Source organism: Canis lupus, chromosome 11, assembly GCF_011100685.1.
Source record: "Canis lupus familiaris isolate Mischka breed German Shepherd chromosome 11, alternate assembly UU_Cfam_GSD_1.0, whole genome shotgun sequence".
Taxonomy (NCBI): Eukaryota; Metazoa; Chordata; class Mammalia; order Carnivora; family Canidae; genus Canis; species Canis lupus.
Window position 1 is genome coordinate 57,133,208 of NC_049232.1, and position 12,142 is coordinate 57,145,349.

The following is a 12,142-nucleotide window of genomic DNA, read 5'->3' on the forward strand; positions in this document are numbered from 1 at the left end:
CTAGTAAGGATAACAAGTTAATTGAATTTCATCTGCCTGCTTGAATTCTCTCCTTGGGTAGACAATGCTAAGGTTTTCCCCACGTCCCGTACGAAAAAATTTAATCTGCCTGGGGTTCAAATTGAAAGTAAGTGTTCCCCAAAGCATTCCACAATCACTTCTCAGTAAATGAGGTTCTGGAGCTAGCCACTGCATGATGAGGGATCCAACCCACTGTTTTGACACAATATGGTTCCCATTCCAAACTATGCAAGGTAATATCCCATATTGTCACACAAAGTAGAGACAGCAGATGACAGGAATCGGCACAGAAAGAGCAATCCCAATTGGACTGCCTTAGGAGTGAAGGACTCGGGTAGTGGACTTCAGGTTCCATAATGTTTGGTCAATATGGCTAGAGAAAGCTAGAAGACATCTCTGATTTGAAGTCTTCAAAGGAACCTGATTATAGTTAGGATTTCTTTTTAGTCAGTTGTTGTTCAATGGAAAATCCTGGAGAGCTTTCTGACAGCCTGTATTCATTTAAATATTAAGTGGCTGCCAGGCTACTGGTGGTGTTGAGGTAAGCAGGGAGGTAGGAAGGTGAAAGACATCATTGCCATTAAAAAAGGTGTCCCAAAAGAGCAAAAACAGAGAACTGCATTTATATTCAATAGCAGCAAAGTAGGTATGAAAAAAGGGTAGATAAATCAGATTGCTTTTGGTAAGAGGCAGTATAACATTGAGATGGATTATTCACAAATGCTGTTGGGGCAACAGAGTAGCCAGCCATCTGGAGAAAAACGAAGTTGGACCCACCCATCACACCATACACCAAGAAAAATGAGCAAAAACTTAAGTGTAAAATAGAAACCGCAAAAACAGTAGAAAATAATATGGGAGAATTCTTTCATAACCTTGTGGGGGGGCAGGATTTTCTAACTATGATCCAAATTCCAGAAGTCATTAAAAAAAAAAAAAAACTAACAAATTCAATTACATTTCAGGAAAAATCTACTTAGCAAAAACACCATAAGCAAAGATGAAAGACAAATAACAAATGGGGGAAGTGGGTGGGCACGCTGCAATTCATATTACAAAGGTCAAATATTATACACATCATCTACAAGGTGGTTTTTAAACAAACCCCCTACACACCCCCCGTCCAAAAAAGGCAAAGGATTAAATATACACTTCACAGAAAGGATATACAAATGGCTCCTAAATATATGAAAAGATATTCAAACTCATTCATCAGAGAAATAGAAATTAAAACTACACCAAAATAACATTTTTCACCCATCAGATCGGGGAAAAAATACAAAAGTTCGCAAACACATTTTGTGGGCAATAATATGCATAATAAGGCACTCCCATATATTTCTGGTGGACGTGTACATTGTACCATCTCTATGGAGGGCAATTTGGTAGTACCTATAAAACTACAATGAGATATACTCTTTGGTCAGCAATTGCACTTTTAAGAATTTACCCTATAAATACATGTAAACAAGTATGAAATAATCTATGTAACAAACGTACTTATTGCAGTATTGTTTCTAATAGCAAAATACTGAAAACTTCCCAAATGCCCATCGATATGAGACTCATTTTTTTTAAAATGATGCTATATCCACACAATGATGTCAAAAAGATTTCCAAAATATATTATTAAAGTGAAATATATCTAGGGGGTACCTGGGTGGATCATTTGGCTAAGTATCCGACTTTTGATCTTGGTTTAGGTCATGATCTCAGGGTCGTGAGAACAAACCCCATGTTAGGATCCCTGGTGGGCATGGAGCCTGCTTAAGATTCTCTCTTCTCTGTCGGCCCCTCTCCCCTCAAAATGAAATATATCTGGAATATTTCCCCACTGTTATGGAAAAAACTCCAAGATACACTGTTAAGTGCAAAAGGGAGAATAACACATATAAGCTTCCATTTATATAAAAAACAGAATTTATATTTGTATTGGCTTAAATATGGATTTAAAAACCCTGAAAGGGATCCCTGGGTGGCGCAGCGGTTTGGCGCCTGCCTTTGGCCCGGGGCGCGATCCTGGAGACCCGGGATCGAATCCCACGTCGGGCTCCCTGCATGGAGCCTGCTTCTCCCTCTGCCTGTGTCTCTGCCTCTCTCTCTCTCTGTGTGACTATCATGAATAAATAAATAAAATCTTTAAAAAAAAAGAAAAAAAATAAATAAATAAAAATAAAAAAAATAAAAACCCTGAAAGGATGAGAACTGAATAGATGGGGAATGGGGTGGAAGGAAAATTGCATTTCTAAACATTCTGTTGCTTGAATCAAATAAATGTATTACCTTTTCAAAAGTTAAAACTTAAAATGCTTAATATATTAAAAAATGTTTGGTAGCTATAATTCAAGTTATATCTACTAACTACTCTGCATTTGGGTCCCTCTGTCTATGGGTGCTAAATGACAGACAAGTGACTGTGCACTTGGGAAGGGCTTCAACAGGCAGCATCCAGAACTGAAAAACAAAGTGAGGGTTACAGCTGAAAATCTGACAAATAGAAGTAAAGAACTCACTGATGAACAGGTTGCTTATGCCCAGGGCTGAGACAGTGAAGAAAAGAGAACACAATCTTGTGAAACTATCATAGTAAAAGAGGCACATCACAATAGGTAAGCCAGAGATTAATTCTTAGGGGTAGTTGAGGTCAAAAGGTGATACAATTCCTTAGGATACCTGATTTGTTCTTAGTTCAAACACAGGTAGTAAGGCAGCCCTGGTGGCTTAGAGGTTTAGCGCCGCCTTCAGCCCAGGGCATGATCCTGGAGACCTGGGATCGAGTCCCACATCAGGCTCCCTGCATGGAGCCTGCTTCTCCCTCTGCCTGTGTCTCTGCCTCTCTCTCTCTCTCTCTAATAAATAAATAAAATATTAAAAAACACACACACACAGGTAGTAGAATGGGGTAACTCAGGGCACTCAGCACTCAATACAGGCAGCTAGAAGTCTCTGTAGACGAAACTGCAACGGTAAGCCAGTGTAGTATAGTAGCAGTGGCACAGCGATGTGCAGCTGGCCTCCTCTGCTGCTCTCTTCTGCCTAAACTCTGAGTAAAACTCCCTCAGAAAACTTAGTTAAGGCCACAGGCTGGTAAAGATAAAGAAAATAGACTATTTTGAATAAAGTAACTTCTTGAAAACTGCTTTCATTCACTTATCAAATGTTTACAGAGCACCTACTCTGTGCTCAAGAACTGCTCCAAGTTTTCAATAAATTCATCCCCCAAAATAAGTATGTCCGAGATAATTTAAACAAAAAAAAAATATTTTAAAAGATTTTGAGATAACAGAAGCTTCTCTTAAATTTTTTTCTGAAATATAAAAAGGTCGGGGTGCCTGGGTGGCTAAGTCAGTTAAGCATCTGCCTTTGGCTCAGGTCATGATCTCAGGGTCCTGGAATGGAGCCCCACATCAGGCTCCCTGCTCAGCAAGGAGTCTGCTTCTCCCTCTCCCTCTGCTCCTCCCCTACACTCATGCACTCTCTCTCTCTCTCTCTCTCTCTCAAATTAAAAAAAAAAAAATCTTTACAAAATATGAAAAAGTCATTAAAAAGTCAAATGACAGTTCTAAAATGCTATGAAACTATATGGTAAATGGATTTCAATTTTTATCCAACTTTTTCTATTATCTTAAAAGAGTGAAAATAGTGACTTAATATGTGAATTTAAATTAAGACAATCATTCTCAGAAATTAGAAATAATGAAGTTTGTTTCAAATTTACTAAACTTCAATAGGATAAATCTTTAAAATGTAGCTTTCTATTCTCATCACTACAATCGATAAAACAGGAAAACATAACTGGAAAAGGGAACTAATTCAGAACAGATGTCAGGGAGGAATTTTTCCAGTAGTGAACTATAAACATGCAGAATAAATACTGGAAAATGTATTATGGTAAAAAAAAAAAAATCAGAATCAGTTACTAATTACATGATCTAAGCAGGAAACCAGATACCTAAGTATGTAGAACAGGCACTTAAAAAATAGCTCTAAATTAATGGACAAGCCATGTTTTACTTTCCAAACCTCAGATAATACATAAACCTGCAATGTGTTAAAATGCAGGTATTTCTCAAAGTCTATAAAGTTGGCTCTTATTTATCCATAAAGATGTATCCAACTGCGTATGTAACAAGTTTGCAAACATAATTTATTGTATTCTTCCTGCTTGATGTGCTAATATTTTTTCAACCTAATACCTAGCACCTACTTGGTATTTTTCTTTTGACCAGCCTTCTCAATATTTCACCCTACCTATTTACACTCTGCAAAGAGATATAAAGACTTACAACTCCACCATCACCAGTCATTCTTCAGGAAAAAAACAAAAAGGACAGTTATTCTTTGGTTGCTACATCTAAGAAGAAATGGTTTATGCCTAGCATGCAGTGAGGATCAGAAAGGAATTGAAACAAACAACACTATCCATTCCAATGAAAGTTTATTAATTTGTATGAAGTCAATTTGTTACTCATCCATATTCAAATGAATGTACAAAAACAAACTCCATAGTTAAATATAAAATGACTTTTGGGCTATCCAGGTTTCTGCTTGTTTCTACTTTATGGGTAGAAGGCTGTGATACCAGTAGGAGATTAACTCTCTCAGGCCACCAAGATCCTACTCAATAGCTACAATTAATTATCAAGCAGGCCAAAGCAGTTTAATATTACTACTATAAGCACATGTTACATACAGGCTATTGAGCCTACTGACTACAGCAACCAGGTTGCGACAGGAGACCAGAGCAGAGCTGACTCATGATTCACAATACTTAACTGGCCTAAAAATCCATTCAACTTCAGAACCTGAAAGATCCTGAAAGGTCATAAAGTGAGCCCAACAATGTCATTTTACAGATGATGATATCAAGGCTCCTAAAAAAAGCTTAATAAACTTACCCAGCATTGGACAGCTTCATGGCAGCAAAGCGAGACCCAGGCCTCTGAGAAGCAATCTAGTGCTCAGTGAAATACAGCATCTAACTCTTGGAAAATATGCTGAAGCAACTGAAGTACATGTGAGGCAATCTTTTTTTTTTTTTTTTCAGAGTTGAGTAATAAGAAAAAGGGTGATGTGGTTATATTTGGAAAGAAATATTAACTTCATCTATCATTTCTAGCTAAAATGAAGATCTTATTTTATAGGTATACATGATATCCTGAAGTGATTGATCACACAGGAGTAGTAACTTTTCTCCCCCAAAACACTGTGGTCTTTCAGAGTTTACCAGCAACTGGGGGCTAACATGACTAAGAAGTAAACACTCTTTTAAAACTCACTGCAAGTCTGTTGTTAACTAACAGGCAAAAAAAAAAGTCAATGATATTTTAAAATATTATCAGCACTTATACTATTAAATAATCTTCCTCAGTTTTTACTCTTTCTAAAATCTTCCATAACTTAGAAAGTCTTCCCTGATCTATTATATTACTTTTTCCTTTTAAATTTTAATATTCTAAGTCACACAGGCCTCTCTCTAAAACTTCCAACAAATATGATTCCAAAATCTCTTTGTCTAATTTACTTCTGCATATATATGATGACACACAAATCTAGTTAAATATATTTTTGAAGAGGTAGGAAATTAACAAATTTTTATATTTAACATTATACACAGATTTTTTTTTACACAGATGTTAAGAGTTCTCAATTTTCTAAACTTTAAGAAATTTTTCCGAAAGACGACATTACATTTCCTAGCCTAGAACATCCAGTTCATCACTGAGAAAAAGCAGTATAAGATAAAGGGCAAACAGAAGAATAGAAAGGGTAGAATAAGAATCAAACCAAAGTCTAGCAGGAAAAAAAAATTCATAGCAAATCTTCCTACACAGATATAACAGGTACAAGCTAAACTGTAGTTTCCTTTTATCACCATGCAACTAACTGTCTGGGCTTGTAGCAGGCACCTTGAAAAGGTATCTTCAATCAGGACAAGTCAAAAGTTGAGGTTAAAAAAAAAAAAACAACTAACATATGATCTCATTTATATCCATTCACGCCAAGAATCTCCTAATCCATATAATTTGTTACCTATATTATGGTTGCTCTCTATTATATTCAAATTTATAAGGGGGAAATATTTTTTGGAGATATATTATCTATGTTAAACTTAGGTGCCACAGAAATTTCAAAGACGTATGAAGCATGTTTCTGAGCTTATAGCTTGACAGGGGAATAAACTATGGACACAAAAGCACAAAAGGAAAGCAGTAAAAATAAGAACTCTATAGAAGACTAAATAAAGCATAATCTGAGTTCATTTCTTGAGCCAGTTTTACAGAAAAGATAAGATTTCAATAAGCAGGGGAAAAGGAAAGACGGGAATGCCATACAAAGGAAAACCATGAACAAACGTGAGAGGGTGAAAAGATGTTTGAAGAACAGTAAAGATACCATAAAACAGGGAAATTCTGTGGAAATAAAGAAGCCAAGATGTGAAGAGCTTGGGGTTTTACTTTGAAGACAATATCCAGCTGCTGAAGACTTCTGAGCAATGACAGACTTGATAGGAAAGACATGGTATGCAGGCAGATTAGACATAGTACTACAGTAGTCCCATGTTCCTGAGCCCAGAACACTTAAGTTTGTAAGTCAATGTCAGCTTGCAGTTACCAAACTTCATGTATATATTTATTTATATATACTTATGTGTTTAAATATATATTTATATTATACATTATATTTATATTATATATGTACATACATGTATACATAACATAGAACTTCTACAGTGATTCTAGAGACTTGGACTTACACAATTCTTTCATTTTTCCTTCCTATTTTCACCTTAGGTAACAACTTCTGGCTTGGAATTTTTATTTCACCTTTCCCTGCCCAATCTTTGCATTAGTAAGACTCATCCTCATTCTTTGTGTATTAGCAAGATCAACAACATTATATATTATTGCTTAATCAGAAGAGCATTTAAAGCAATTTTTTAAATCCCATTTTGTTAAAGCAATTGTTTTCTATCACACACAATAAACTTCCCTCAAATTTCATATTTTATTTTCCAAGAGAAAGAGCACTTTTTCTTTTCTTGCAGACTACACCTAGGAAACCGAAACAAAATGAAAGGTTATTTATTATCCAGTGAATCTGTAATAGTTACTTCATAGAGTTTTTAACAGATTGGCTGCCATAAGTATCATGAAAACAGAAACTAACTGCTTTCTTTGCTTTGTGTGTGTAAACTAGGCCACATGTGAATGCCCCTCTTCTAGAAAAAAGACCAAACCAGGTAAGTTTTCAACATTTCATAGATTAAGGTCGTCTTATTCTGTTTGATTTCCCAAAAGAAGAGCTCTCATTATAAAGTATTAAGTTTCATTTAATACAAAATAGTCATCGGAAAGGTAACTTAGATTGCTGAAAGTCCTATTACATATGCCTTACAGAATATTAATGTGTGATCCCCAGTAGATCAAACTTATGAAAAGGTACAGAACAATAGATGGTAACTAAAAAAAAAAAAAAAAAAAGAGAAGAAAGAAGAGAAGAATTCATTTTGTTTCAAGAATTGCACAGGTTTAGGGACCCAGGATTAAGGAGAGGATGGTGTCCCAGTTTGCAAGAGAGCCTTGTCTCTGCTTCCATGACTCTCCATTTGAGTGCAAAAATGTTGCCACTTATCAGTGACCACTGGAACCTCTCCAACAGGCAGTCCAGCTTCCTACCCAGAGGAGCACTAAGCCAGCTGATTGGCTCAGGGCAATCAGACAACAGCCCTCAGCCCAGCAGCAGTCAAGGAACAAAGATTGGCGACCCGATACTCAGGAAGGAAAGGATGCAAACGAGGCGAGGGGTGGGGGAAAAGCACAGAATCAACCAATAGAGATGTCCTGAAAGACTCACCCACTCAAATAAAGAAATGCTTATACCTGGAGATATTTGGCCAGGGATGGATTTTTCTTTTTTTCTTTTTTAAAGTTAAACAAGGATAAAGGTTTAAAACCGTCACTGGAGGAGCCTAATTCGTATGAAAACACTTGGTAGCTGCTTCACAACTACCTTGAGTGGGCAAGGGACCTTTTTATATATATAACGTTTGGAAAATGGAGTTTATTCAATAAATCCATCAAAAGATATCCTGTTTCCTACAAACTGTACCTAATTTTAGGGTTCCTGCTTCACAGTGATTCCAGTTCTGCGTGAGATTTCAAACTGAAGAGGTACCGGGAGGGGTGCAGAGCCCATGAAATTTTTACAGCATGGAAATAAAAAGTATTTTTAAACCTTCTAAGGGGTGAAGAATTAGACAAGAAGCAATACGTGGAAACTGTCAAGTGCTTCTCTACACACACACACCCACCCACCCACCAGATACCATCGCAGCCGGGTAGGGGAGTCTCCCTCTCCTTGCCTGACAGCTTCACTTTCTTTGAGGTCTCGAGCTGGTGATCACACTGGCCCGTCATGGTATTTTCAGTTAACAAAGCAGTTACTCAACAGGGGAAAAAGCCACAAAGGAGCAGAGCAGCTGCTGCTGCACCCGTGATGCAAGTGCAGGATGAGCCCCGGGCCGCCACCGCCGCCTCGGCTCCTCCGTGACGTCCGGGAGGGGTATCCCCGGCTCTCAGGAAGCGGTGGCCGCGGGCGGCTCCGCCCCCACGCGACTCGGGCTGGCCGGGCCGCCGCGCGCCAGGGCTGCCCCGCGAGCTGGCAGGCGGCGGCGGCGGCGGCGGCGGCGGCGGCGGCGGCGGCGGCGGCGGCGGCGGCGGCGGCGGCGGCCGCGGCCGGCCGGCACCTGCGCGCGCACCCCGCGGGCCGCGCACCCCGCCGCCGCGCCCGCGCCTCGCCCTCTGCGCCCGGCCCGGCCCGGCCCGGCCCGCGCCCCCTCGCTCCCGAGGCTCTCACCCACTCACCCCGACCCCCTGCGCGGAGCCTGGCCCAGCGCCGCCGGTCACCAGACGGGGTCGAGCCGGGTCCAAGATGGCGACTCCGCCCCCGCCCCCGCCCCCTCCGCACCCCCGGCGGGGTCAGGGCGCCCCCTCACGCGGCGCGCTCGCGCCCGGGGCCCGGCTAAAAATACCCGGGCTCCACTATATTTGGTTCGGCCGGATCCCGGCGCGGCCGCGCGCACTCGGCCCCGCCCCCGCGCCGCGCCCCGCCCCCCGCGCCGCGCCCCGCCCCCTGCGCTCCGCCCCGCCCCGCGCAGCACTGAATGGAGAAAGGGGCGGGGGTGACCGAGGGGAACCTACTCCGCTATCTGCGGCGCGCGCCGGCGGCGAGGCCCGGCCAACCGCCCAATTTAGTAACATCGCCTGCGTCAATCACGCGCCTCCTGTGCGTCAGCGCCGCGCGGCTCCAGGTCCTGCTCCCCTCCACCCCCCCACCCCCCCCCCCCCCCCCCCCGCCACCACCAGCCTTTGAATGGATACAATGTAGCAGCGCCCTCCTTCCTTCCGAGACTGGATTGGAACCCGCGGCGGTGCACGGGCTCGGCTCCCCTCCGCGGGGTCAGCTCTCTCAGCATCCTCCCTCCCACGGTCTTCTCTCCACACCACCCTGCCTGAAGTGGAAGTGGGAGTCGAAGAAATATATCCGTGTCGTATATAGAAATAAAATTAGTTTTGTTTTCAAGTTTCTGGTGCTAATAACTCGAACCTTCTTCCATTCTGAACCGCATGCTGTCGACAATAGGATCCTCTCCCACCCACCCCCCACTGCAAAACACACACACACACACACACACATGCAAACACTGGGACGTGTCAAAGAAATAGAATATCACGTGTGATTTAAGCGGACCGCATGGAGACCATGCCTGTCTGCGACGTTGCACTCAACTATTTTATCCCCCTTAAGAATTCATATCTGAGAGAGGTTGCTTTTCACTCAGCTGCACTTTGGAACTAAGAGACAGACTTTAACTTTGATAAATTTTTGTTTCTGTTTGCAGCAAGAAATTCACACTTAAATTCATCATTTCCAGGAAGAAATTGCTCTCCTTCACACAGTCGCCCAAGCTTTCAGCACACCATTTCATGACAAATGTGTCCCAGTAGAAGAGAGCAAATCCCATGGCGAGGAACTGACTAATAAATCCTGTTGATTGATTTCGAAATGTTTAATTTGGGAGATTGGAGGGGGGGGCAACCATGAAAAAGTGAAAGTGCGAGCTGAGATTTCCATTTCTGCGGGGTGGGGGTGGGGGGAATGATTTGCAACAGTCAGACCCGGTCAGCTGTTCAACACGTGTGTGTTTGTTTTACACACATTAAGTAGTTTCTGCGGCAGCGCGCACGTGGATGATGGATGTGCACTCAGTTGGCTTATTGTGGGTCCAGTTAGGAAATCCACACCTTAGCATAAAGAAATAAAACCTTATCTTCCCGGAGGCATCTGCATCCCTGTGCGAAACACGCACTCAGCAAATGATGCGAGGAGGAGCTGGATTAGCCTAGACGCTGCGGGCCAGCGAGACTTAAACAGCCTTGGAACTGTTGCTTGAGGAAAGCGCAGCTGCATGCACCTCGGAGAGTCTTCGGGCCGGTGCCTGACTCCTGCACCGGCTGCCAGGTCACTCGGAGAAGCTGGCTGGCGGAGCCTTCCCTTTCGGAAGAGCTGTCCTCTCCCTTACCCCCTCTCCCTGGCTCCGTGCCTCGGGGCAGCCTCGGAGGCGCGCCAGCCGCACTCCTCCAACACTACTCCACCCGAGCCTGACAGCTGGGCGGTCCCGCCTGACCCGCCGGCGGGCCGCTGCACCCTCCGGCAGACTCGCGCCCTGGCGAGCAGCGCCGCTGCAGAGGGGTTGGCGGCTCGGCTCCCAAAGGCCCCCCTGCCGGGCTTGGCCGCGCGGCGCAGTTTCCATTGTGCAGCCCGGAGAATGGTCCGGGAACGCGCGCGCGCACACACATGCACACACACACGCACACACACACACACACACACCCTCCCTCGCACACGCGGAACCGGCTGGGCCAGGGGAGGGAGGGGGAGGGTGACGTAGCGTCCCATGGCGTCACATTGACGTCTCGCATTCCAGGCACTCTATGGAGAGGCCGCTAGGGCTCCTGTGGCATAAATGACGTGCCGAGAGAGCGAGCGAACGCGCAGCCGGGAGAGCGGAGTCTCCTGCCTCCCGCCCCCCACCCCTCCAGCTCCTGCTCCTCCTCCGCTCCCCACACACAGACAGGCTCACACCCGCTCCCTCACTCGCACACACAGACACGCGCGCACACAAGCTCCGCACACACACTCCACTCTCTCCCGCGCGCTCACACCCCTCTCGCCCTGCGCCCTTGCCGGTGCAGAGCCGCGCGGCAGCCGGACGCCCCTCCCGGACTCACTTTGCAACGCTGACAGCGCCGGCGGCGGCCTCGGAGGTGGGAACTGCGGCGGCATCCTGCCCCCGGGCCGTGGCCGCAGCCAGGACGCCCGCGGAACCCCTCGCCGGCACTCTCCCATGAGTCGGGATCGCAGCATCCCCTGCCAGACGCTCACCGCCTCTGGGAGCCGCTGGGCTGGTTCACGGCAGCCCTTCCGGGACAGCAGCTGTGACTCCCCCCCCAGTGCAGATTTCGGGGCAGCTCTCTAGAAACTCGCTCTAAAGACGGAACCGCCACAGCACTCAAGTACGTATGAGATTCGCCCAGTGAATTGGGGGACTTGCTAAAAAGTTGGCGCGCTGGGAAGCGTCGCTCCTGAATTGACAACTTTGAGTGTGGGTTTTTTTTTTTTTTCCCCCTCGCCTCCTCGCTCCGGCTTCGCTCGCCGAGCGGCCCGGGGGGTTCTGATCTGAAACTTTTCCCCTGTAGCGGGCCCGCGGGGACCTCTGGAGCTCGTGGGATTCCTCCCCCAACCCGAAGAGGCGAAAAGCCTCTAACAAAGAGGAGGACCGGGATTTGTTCAGTAGCAGCTCCAGCGATGTAATTCAGGGTATTTCGGCTCTAGTTGTCATGGTAATGATGCTCTCGGCGGCGGCGGCGGCGGCGGCGGCGGCGGCAGGGAGTTGCAGCTCCGCTGATGAACGGCAGTAATTTTCCTGCCTTTTAACTAGGATTGAAAACAGGGGCTCCGGTGGGTCCAAGTTAATATACCTAATGGTGACTCCCAGCCGGTTGACTCGGGGGAAGCTGGAGAGGGAAGGGGCCTGGGCAGCGGTGGTTGGAGTTTG

At 44.9% G+C, this 12,142-nt stretch overlaps 1 protein-coding gene and 1 long non-coding RNA gene across 3 annotated transcripts in view; one reads left to right on the forward strand and one right to left on the reverse strand.

The window, feature by feature from the left end:
• Nucleotides 1-8,989, reverse strand: part of LOC102153773 — a 33,790-nt gene extending 24,801 nt beyond the window's left edge. Inside the window, exon 1 of the long non-coding RNA XR_005367051.1 lies at nucleotides 8,889-8,989. This is a non-coding gene — a long non-coding RNA (uncharacterized LOC102153773). The remainder of the gene's footprint in view (nucleotides 1-8,888) is intronic.
• A 2,152-nt stretch (nucleotides 8,990-11,141) lies between these two features.
• NR4A3 (nuclear receptor subfamily 4 group A member 3) overlaps nucleotides 11,142-12,142 on the forward strand; it is a 40,205-nt gene continuing 39,204 nt past the window's right edge. For both annotated transcript variants that reach the window (XM_038552931.1, XM_038552928.1), the window contains exon 1: nucleotides 11,142-11,600. The gene's annotated coding sequence lies outside the window, so the exon portion shown is untranslated. The remainder of the gene's footprint in view (nucleotides 11,601-12,142) is intronic.